The sequence below is a fragment of the Equus przewalskii genome, chromosome 29 (assembly GCF_037783145.1).
Source record: "Equus przewalskii isolate Varuska chromosome 29, EquPr2, whole genome shotgun sequence".
NCBI lineage: Eukaryota > Metazoa > Chordata > Mammalia > Perissodactyla > Equidae > Equus > Equus przewalskii.
The window spans coordinates 45,588,598-45,599,330 of record NC_091859.1 but is presented as its reverse complement, the minus strand read 5'-3'; positions in this window follow the sequence as shown (position 1 = coordinate 45,599,330).

The window sequence follows — 10,733 nt, the reverse complement described above, 5'->3', positions numbered from 1 at the left end:
TATCTGTAAACTCTTATCTCACTTACATCTAGACCATTTGTTTGTAACAATCATATTTATATTTCTCACAAAAACTCTATATGACACTAAAGGAGTTAGCCCTCATCTTAAGTTGTTTTAAATACATACATTGTAACACACAATCATTGTTAAAAAGTGTCCCATAAAACTTTTACCTTTTTAACATTTATTTAGTTTACCTGTTCCCAATAATTACTTAGATTGCCTATAAAGACTTTGAGACATCAGATGAAACCAGTTATCACTCTAAGCTATTATTTTGTTGACAAGCTTGTAACAGGGATAACATGGGCTTATTTGACTGGTAAACCCAGGCTGCATGTCTGCATCATATCCACTGCTGACAACTCTAAGGACATGTCCATTTTAATCAAACCAACAATCTTAAATAACTTTCAGTTACCAAAGATTAATTTATATCATGTTAACTTGAAAGACATTTTAGTTAGTTTCACTTAGAAATAATTTACGTAAGCACTTATTTTAAACCAATTAGAGTTCTTTAGAAATTATACCATTTGGCGGTAGCATATCACACAGATATAACATACGTATAGCCACACATACACAGAGCTCCACAGCTATTATTTTAACATTCCCACCATGAATCAGGTGCAAGCCTCCCTAGTTATGAATCTGAATTTTGTTTTAAGCCTTTTTATTAATATTTATGGAGAAGACACTCAAATGCTAGATTTTTGTTGAGGGCATTCTTAGGGCCATTTTTCTTTCCTTTGTCCTCTTCCCCCCCTCAGTCCTAGGAATTAGTTATGGGCTAGGTATTCCTTAGAGGATTTGAAGGTCTTTGAGATCAGGGAAATGGGTGGAACCTGAACTGCCTCTAGAGCTGCTGTTCCAGTCTTGCAAGATATTTTTGAGGACAATTGCTCTTGATATCTCATAAATTGGATTGTAACTTGAATGACATTATAGGTTGATTGACCTGTCCAACTACATCACAAAGGCACAGAGAAGCCACCCAAGTTTTCCCCAAGACGTGGCTTCTGTGGCTTATTTGCCTTATCAGTTTCTAACGTCTCAGGATCTATGAGCATTTTGAGAGGAATGGGGGCTGCTTTGGGATCAGAAAGGGACAACTGAGGGTTGAACTGCCTTCCAGAGCCACACCTCTGGCCCTTCAGGGGTTTGCAAGACAAAGATGGTGGTTTTCAGCTCCCCAAAGCACTGCAAAGAGCTTGGCCCACCTTTCTGCTACATTTTTCAATTAGAAGTTTTTCCAATTTAAGGTTCCATCCTCTGAACTTTGATGAGAAGGATCTTCATAGTGACTCAAACCAATAAGCATTTATGGCTTAAAGATAGACACAAGAGGTGTCCCCAAAACAGTGCAAAAGAAGCACCTCTGACAAGACCCAGAAAGTTCACTCCCCAAAATAGTCCAAGAGAGCAAAGGCTTCCACCGCTCAGGAGATAGTGCGCTGACAAACAGTGAAGGTTGAGACGACAAAGGGCCCCGATGGACTGGGAGCCCATATGACCAAAGAGGTCACAAAGCCAAGCTCTCAAGACAGAGAACAAGAGAAAAAGAAAAAAGGTCATTTTATATGCACGCTAACAGCTTTAACTACGTTTTGGGTCTCTTGGAACCAGACTACCACCTGCAGGGGAGGTGCCATGGGGCTGGGGATTGTGTGCGCTTTACAGAGAACCTCATCGTTGAACAGACATTTTCTTGAGGTTGGCAGGGGACCTGTCCGCATCTACGCAATTCCATGACCACTTCACCTGCCACAGGAGTCTTCTTGAGATGGTAAGCACCCTAATGGCTCTTAACCGCTTGACCCACTCCCACCCATATTGTGGCCCTTTTGACTTCCAAGATGTCCCCCAGCAGCAGCTTCCACCACATGCACATACTCCACAGGTGGGCCCTACGGCAAAGCCTACTGCGGCTGCCCACACAACAGGCTTATGGAGATGCCTGCATCGGGCTCTATGGTTTTTCCTTTTTATGACAGATGACAAAAAAAACAGAGCCAAGGAAAAATAGTGACCACCTCTGGGAGGAGAAGGACCCACAAACCAATGAGTACTCAGCAGCTTGTACTGCTTACTTGTAGCTAAAAGTCGCCCAATTGGGAGAATGCAGCCTAAGGGGCTACAGGTGGGGATCGAATTAGCATTTCCTGTTGTTTCAGAATTTACACACAGCCGGTCAAAAGTATATTTATGCTGCAGCTAGCACCAGATCACGAAAATTTCAAGCATCTCTGAAATGAAGACCCTCACAATGAAGGCCCAGCCAAGACTTTCTTCTAATGGTCAATGTAGTTCCCCTGAGACTTAGGACTCTTAGCCACAAAGGGGAGTGCAGCTCGCTTCTCCATCTGACTGTTAGTGCCCACAAACACAGGTTCTCTACATGCCACACAAGAGGGGGCCAAATAAAAACTGGAAGGCCAAGATTATGGCAAGGAAAGGGTTTTTATTTCAGATGACATCAGCCAGGAGATGAGAGTGAGCACTCAAATTTGTCTCATTTCATCTCGTCTCCCCGAAAGAGGGGAGGTCAGGGGTCTTAAAGGTTTGTGAGGAATGTGTCTGCTTGTGGATGGTGGGGGGAGTCAGTGGCCTGGCTGGCCGGAGCTCTCCCACCAGCCTGCGTTTGGCCTTGGGAGGCTGCTAACAGGGAGGAGGGTGAGATGGGAATTTGCAGGTGGGTGACCTTGGCTGTTTGTCTCTGTGGCGGGTAGTGGATTCTGGAGCAAGGAAGCCAGGGAGTGAGCAGGGAAAGGGTGCTTTGGTTTTAACCCCATATATGCTGGTTTAGTGTAGGGGAACTGATGTCAGGGCCAGCATCACGATCATCTCTGACTGTGAAATGGGGTACAACCAAATTTTTGTCTGACCATATTTTGGGTCCCCCCACCCCAACCTGATGCTTATCAAGCCACGCCCTTGGACACAGAACTTGGTGAGACTCCACTGTTCTCTGTAAACATTCACGGCTCCCGGAAACTTTCCGTCGGAAGATGGAGCCCTTGACTCTTTAAAGATTCAAGACTTCCTCGTTCCTCGGTTTGGAGGCTCAAAAGGAGCCCGAAATGGTCACTGGAATTTTGAATTTTCTCGGGTTATCTCGCCAGCTGTTTATAGTTATCCTCATTTTAGGGGACTTTTCCCGAGGTGGTTGCATCAAACAAGATAATTTCTAAAGATAATTTGTTACCGTCACTGAGAAACTCAGTCCCCAAACAGCAAATTTTAACAAATAGAACAGTCAGATATAGACAAACATGAACAGACACCAAAGTCCAGTACTTCTGGGGCCCTGACCCCGAGCTCAGGACTCTAACCCGACCCTTTTGATGCCCCATCGGCTGTGACCCCTTTATCTTGTCTCCCACAATGCCAGCCTTGGGACTTCAACCCAGTAGCCGATTCTCACCACTGGGGCCTCTGACCCACGATCCTGACGAGATATTAGACAAGTTTAGGCACAGACATGTTTTAACAAGGTCACTTGCCCAAAAGATGTCTGATCCTGGAGTTCTTTACAGACACAGACACAGAAAAACCAGACACCAGTGAACCAGATTTTGGGTGAAATCCTATACCTTGTCCCACTCCAGAAGGGTTCCCTATTAACCAGATGGTCCCCCCTCAAAGAGGGGACCCCAGATTGAGAGGAAGGAAGTTTTCAGTGGTGCACCCCCAAGGCGACTTACTCTACTCCAGATGTGAGCCTGTCGACCCACCAGAAGTAGCCATTTCTCGTCCCACCATGGGGAGCATCAGGAGGCAGGCGGGGTTGGTGCGGCAGAGCAGGAGGGGCAGACCCCTGAGACAAAGGGAGCCTCGGCAGCTGCTGGGGTCTTACCCAACAGGTCACTGTCTGAGGTCGACTGGCCACAAGCAGGATTTAAAGGTCCACCAGAGTCTCCAGATTTCTGTTATTGCACAGGGGGCACGATCTTCTCGCCACGAGACAAAAGCCAGTCGTCAAGAGGCACGACGGCGGCAGAGAAAGGGCATTTATCACAGCTTGCTAGCAAGAGGGAAGATGGCTGATAAAGTCCAAAAGAACCATCTAAAGGGAGCACAGGATCCTGAAGCAGTTACACGGGCCAGTGGGTTCCAGGGGAGCGGTCAGGAATGCTGACCCTCTGGTGTCACAGACCAGGAGTTGCCACATCAGACCTTTCAGTTTCATTCATGACGGCTGTCAGCACAGACTCTCTGTTTGGGGGTCATCACATTCCTAAGAAACTCAAAAGAAGGAAGGTATCGTCTTATTGCAGCTGGGAGGTACGCGCAGTAGCAGGGTCATAAAACCTACAGAGCAGGTGGATCTCCCGGAGGGTGCGTATCCAGCTGGCTTAGTCAGCGAGCAGTTGTTCAAAGCTACAACACGGTCTCTTCTGTACAATGTGGCTTCCCTTATGTCAGCCTCGTGCGGGGCCCGCGTCAGAGGGCGCTGCCCCAGAGGGGTCTGCGCGGCTCTTTCAGGATCTGGAGCATCCAGGATCTCTTTAGACTGAATGCCTGGCTGAGATTTCACTTGGACTCCGACTCATTGTGACTCGCTGCCCGCGTCAGAACGGCTTTTTGTTAAGAATACTCAGAGGAAAATTTCCCCTCCCACCACCAGTTTATGTCTGACGTTCTCGCACGCTGCCTGGGGGAGGAATGGTGGTACAGAGTGTCTGCACGTCAGCCGTCCGCCGTCCCGTGGGTGTCTCAGAGTGTGCGCCCAGCCTGGGGACGGGTCAGGCTTTGCCTTCTCTCCTCTGAGAGGCCACCAAAACTGAAGTTCAAGATCACCACAAGTGACCTCGGCGTGAAAACTGGCCCCAGCGCCCTCTTGTTCTCATTCTTGTTCTTGTCCTCCTTCGGCTCGGGGACGGCCTGCTTCTTTTTGTCAGTCCATGGATGCGCTTAGTAAATTATAAAAGTATTTTATCTGGAATGCTTTTTTACCTTCAGAAGGTGATCCAGATATTCATGCTGCCAGAATGAAATTCTAGAGCAGAGCTTGTAAAACTGCAGTCACAATTGGTAGGTCACGAAACCCATGCAGAGGGTTCTGGCAAATATTTTTGAGTAGAACATAATGAAATGGAGTGGAACAGAAAACATCAGAGTTCATCAGACACAGTGAGGATTCTGTCATCCAGCCCTGAGTTCACTGATGTACCCAAATGCACACGTTTGTGACTGAGTTCCGTGTGAAGTGTGTTTCTTTCTCCTGGTGATGCTGTGTTGTCTCTGGCACTCCTCAAACCTCAGGGTGGCTGCTGCTCATCTGGGGGTCATGTTAAAAGGCAGATTCTGACCAGCAGGCCTGAGACTCTGATGCGCCGCACACTTCGAGTAGCAGGGCTCCAAAACACCCTGAGTTGCTGGCTCTGCGCCTCCCCACCACACGCTGGGACGGGACACAGGGTCAAGAATACAAGTTTTTGAGTTGGTGCTCATCACACCCGAAGTCTCCTTCATACTTGGCTCCACAGAGCCCTAAGTGCTGCCAGGCCTAGGGGGCCTTCGAGGCGTCGAGTCTAAGAAGTGCTGGGGTCATATGCCTCCCCCCAGGTTTGAATATGCCAGGGCCACCTCTCGTGTCTCACGATACCGTGGAACATGTGCACGCAGGACCGTCCTCCTGAGTAGGTTCTGGAACAGCGGGTATAATTTATCTTCATGCACTCAGAGTTTTCTCTGCTGAAGGTGTTTTTTTCTCTCTACAAGATGCGCATACCAGATTTCCAGAAGTCAATCACTGAGGGCTAATAAAAATGCCCAATAAATTCGGAATACACGTTCAAATGAGAGCACCATATGCAAATGACAACGTAATTCCATTGTTAAACGTTATTCCTGAAACACTGTGTGAGGCAGGGCCATTGAAATTGTAGGTCCAGTGTAATCGCTGTTGTGTTTTCTGGCAGCAGCAAAGACTAGTCAAACGGCTATAAAACATAATAGGCTGCCTGCCCACCTCTGTGTTCCAATGTAAACTACTTGCTTAACTATTTACATATCAATGCAAGCTTCCCTTTGCTAAATCACACAGAGGAAATCGCAGGATCCAGCACAGCCGCGGAATGGAGCGCTGGGGATCACTTTGCAAGCTATTTCTTTTTTATTTATCCCAGACCCCCAAACGTTTGGGCTGGCCGGGCCAGTAATACAATTACTCTGAATCTCTGGCTTGGAAGCCCTTGTGTTATTGTGCCCATTTGATCGGAGACTTCTCCAGCTCCAGCTGAATCTCTGGTGCACTGAGCGAGAGACGGGATCGATGGTGCGGGACGCTGGGGAATGCTAAAGTGGCCTGGCTTTCTTTTTTATCTTTAGAAATTGCTCAAAATCTTGACTCTCCAGTCTTCTAATCATCAACCGAGTCACAGTGAGGTCTCAGTGGAGTGCATGCGGGTATAAAGCTGATGGCCCCCCACACGTAGAGGGGAGACAGGCACACGTGTGATCAGAGGCAAGGATGAGCTGTTTACCATCGTCGGTGTTTCCAGAGATGTTCTCTCTGCTACAACAGAGTTGAGATCCATTCCTTTCCCTGGATGGCTCCAAAATGGGGTTATGAGGAACTGTGAAGGCCTGTGATCTGTGAAATGTCAGAATGGCCGAATAATAATAAAATCCTTGCAATTAAGTCTTTCACTGTCCTTCAGTTCCGCCCGACACGGTCTGCACCATGGCTCTGCCCTGCGGGCTCCCCTGATCCGTCTCGTGTTCTGAGTATTTCATCTGTGAGGGTCCCCAGATAAACGCCAAGCTCCTTGAGAGCAAAATTTAGGGGCCTGCCGGGTGGCACAGCGGTTAAGTGAGCTTGTTCCGTTTCGGCGGCCCGGGGTCCACTGGCCCGGATCCCAGGTGCAGACATGGCACCTCTTGGCAAGCCATTGCTGTGGCAGGCCTCCCACATGGGAGGTGGAGGAGGGTGGGCACGGATGTTGGCTCAGGGCCGGTCTTCTTCAGAAAAAAGAGGAGGATTGGCAGAGTTAGCTCAGGGCTAATCTTCCTCAAAATAAAATAAAAAATTTAAGGTTTCTTTATTGTAAATGTTTACTGAGTCACACCAGAGCCGGGAGGCCAGAGAGCTGTCCTGGGGAAAGATTCTGCAGCCGCAGATGCTCAGGGGGCCAGGCTCTGTGCCAGCCCGGCTGCTGGTGAGGCCCCAGCAGAGCCACACCCAGCCCCTGGGAACCCGCAGGTGAGGAGAGCAGCATTGCCTCCCTGCAGCGAGGCCTCAAGGGATGTGCGAATCCTGCTGGATTGATTACGCCACCTCCTTTTTAAATTAAGGAAAACCACAAAACAGGACAGAGCTGGGGGGCCCTGACCTGGCCTTGGAAATAGTCACCTCCTCCCGGCGCCTCCCTGATTACCCAGCAGAAATCTCAGACTGGACTGCTCTGCACGGACGAGGCGAGGAGCTGTGCTGTTTCTCAGTTCTCAGCATCTCCGGAGCCTGCTGTGGGCACCAGGCACCACGCGGAGTTTCTTAGCCTCGGCGCCGTGGCAGTTTGTGTCAGGCAGTCCTCAGTGGTGGAGGCCGCCCCGTGCACCGCAGGACGTTGGGCAGCATCCCTGGCCTCTGCCCGCTGGATGCCAGTGTCAGCCCTCAGTCTCGGCAATCAGAAATGTCTCCAGACAGTGGCACGTCTCCCTGGGGGGCACAATCACCCCCCGTGAGGACACTGACTTGGGGTCTAATGTATTAGGGATTCACGCGAACCCTACCCACCTCTGTGTGCGGGTTCACCTTCCAGGAAAGTGTGGGCATGCTGACCGAGCCCAGTAAAGTCTACGAGGAATGCATAAACAAGCCCTTCTTCACATTATCTTGGTGGTTGGAAGGAAAGACTTTAAATCACTTAAGATGCACTTGTCTTCAAGAGCAGACAGCTTGAATAACAGCCATGTAGGCACTGAAGACGTTTAAAGATGCCACAGGATAGCACTTTGGAGCAACATCATCAGAGAGCCGGCTCTTTGATGTCAGCTCTTCATCCTCTTGCTGGTAGCTTCATGGTGGCAAGATGGCTGCCACAGCACCAAGCATCACTGGCACATTCAAGGACAGAAGAGGCGGCATGAGCTCCCTCTTATCTGTCATCAGAAAAGCAAGAAAGCAATACTCTCTAGGAAGCTCTCTGCAAACTTGCCCTTGGGTCTCAGTGACCAGATCAGATCCCACGATCGCCCTTTGCAGAAAGGTTTGCTGGGGAGGTGGGAGGTAGTGTAGGGGAAGGAATATGTCATTTCATCAGCAGCAGCATACGTCTTTGTTAACAGCGACATGGGCTTTCTTTCCTGCCTTGTGAGAGTATTTTTGTTCTTCCTCTGCTCTCAGTGACATGACACAGACTCTGCAGACACGACAGTGGCATGCTTTTGTTCTCGTTTTTTTTTTTCTTGGAAGATTAGCCCTGAGCTATCATCTGCTGCCAATCCTCCTCTTTTTGCTGAGGAAGACTGGCCCTGAGCTAACATCCGTGCCCATCTTCCTCCACTTTATATGTGGGACGCCTGCCACAGCATGGCGTGCCACGTGGTGCCATGTCCACATGAAGGATCCAAACCAGCGAACCCCGGGCCTCCAAAGCGGAACGTGCGCACTTAACTGCTGCGCCATCGGGCCGGCCCCTGTTCTTATTTTTATTGGTTTAATTTCTGAAGTATCGTGGCAGAAGGGAGGCCATCTCTGGTCCACTTTCACAGGCCAGGGCGTGTCTGACAGGAAAGGCTTTACGAGTTCTCCTCCGCGACTGAGCACTGCTTGCCGCAAAGTCCAGCCAGGACTTAGGACGCCCCGGCTGGGCCTGGGTGGGGCAAGGACTTGCTCGTGTCCAGAGCCAGTTATTTCTGCCCACAAAGTGAGGTGGTTTCCCTCGGCCTCAATCCATTTCTGATCATAATCAGACAAAAGAGAACTTGGTGAGGCGCCATGTGTCAAAATGGACAGTTCAGCGCACGAAGCGCCCGTCTGTGCTGCCCGTCTGGCCCCACTTGGCCGGGCGCCCAGGAGGCCACTGTGGGCTGTGGACTCCGTCTGTGGTGTCGTTTGTGACCTGTAAAGCCGCCTCCCTCCCATCTCCATTTCTCAGTCCACTCGCCCCTGCTGCGCTGGTCTCGACGGTGACTTGGAGGAATAATATGAAATACATGAAGACAGAAGCCACAGGAATGAAGAGAAAACCGTGGAGCTGTGTCCTCTGTGTGACAGCAACTCTGATAGGTCACGACCAGCTGTCTTGTCTTGACCAGCAACATCCGGAGACGCAGGCCAGCGAGGCCAGCCACAGCTTGGGCCGGCAACTGCAAAGGGGTCAAGATGCCAGCTTCCCTACTGTGTGCAGGTGCTGGCTATGCCTTTGTATGGGTTCCCTCAGTTAATCCCCAGGGATGGGGCCATGATGACACCCATTCTACAGGGAGGAGACTGAGGGGCACAGAGGCTCTCCAACATGACCGAGATCATGTAGGATGGAAACGTGTTGGGGGAACTCAGGATTATGTGATCAGAACCAAGACCCCAGACGAACGTGTTTTCTCCGAACCAGTCTGGATAATCGCTTAGATGAGGAGTGGGGTCGGAGTGCTTCTTAAAGAGTTTACCCCACACTCCCAAAGCCCTTCCTCCATCCTCCCTTCCTTTCGAACGTGCTGTGGTCCTCCTGGCTGCTGACTCTCCACACCCCGTGGGGGCTCAGCCTGGGGGTCCCTTCCTCGGAGACCTTGTGAGCACCCTGACTTGATTATCCTCCTCCTTTCCAGTTCTTGTAGCAAGCTGCATCTTTCCCTCGCAGCATTTATCATGAGAAGTGAGTAGCTACTGGATGAGTGATTCCCAGCCCACTGAGAAGCTCCCGAGAAGGGACCTCCACCACGGTCCGCTTGTCTCAGCAGAGCAGGTGGCACGCAGCAGTTGCTCAGTCAACAATTTCTATGGGAGAGGATGGATGCCAGGGCCTGCGTTGGGCATGAGGGACACAGAGACACATGTGCATGGCCCTCCCTCAGGACCCACAGCCTCGTGGGGGAAGCAGCATGGTGACTTCTCTGTGTTGCAGGCACTGAATGCTCCTGCCATGAATTCACCACAGAGGGACAAGGGACAAGCACTCAGGGCCCAGAGGTCAGGCAGGCTGTGCGGGAGCTGGTGTGGGCGTGTGTTGAAGGGGAGGGTGCTCCCTACGGCGAAGCGGGGCGAGGCCTTCGTGTCCCTCCCCTGCTTCCCTGCGGATGGTCTGTGCCCAGAGAGCTTGGCGTGTCTGGCTCAGGACTGTGCTCTCATAGGTGCCTCACACAGAGGGGAATCAGTGCATTTTTACTGTACAAATTGATCGAAATTTGGCGTTTCTGACAGACCACCTTTCCTGGTCTGCTCATCCAGTGTTGAAAGCAGGGACTGTGAAGCCAAGTGTCTGGGTTTGAGTTTTGACCACTTGGTGAAGCTGTGCAACCTCAACCAAATAACTTCCCATGCCTCACCTCCCCCATCAATATGTTAGGAAGAGTAAACAGCACTTCCATCACATTAAATGTGATGATGAATATTAAATAGTTCCTGGCACATGGAGTTAACTGTCACCACCACCACCACCATCATCACCATCATCATCATCCTTACCACCATCATCATCATCACTGCTATCACCGTCATCATCACCATCACTGCCATCGCCACCGTCACCACCACCATCATCACCATTATCATCATCATCACT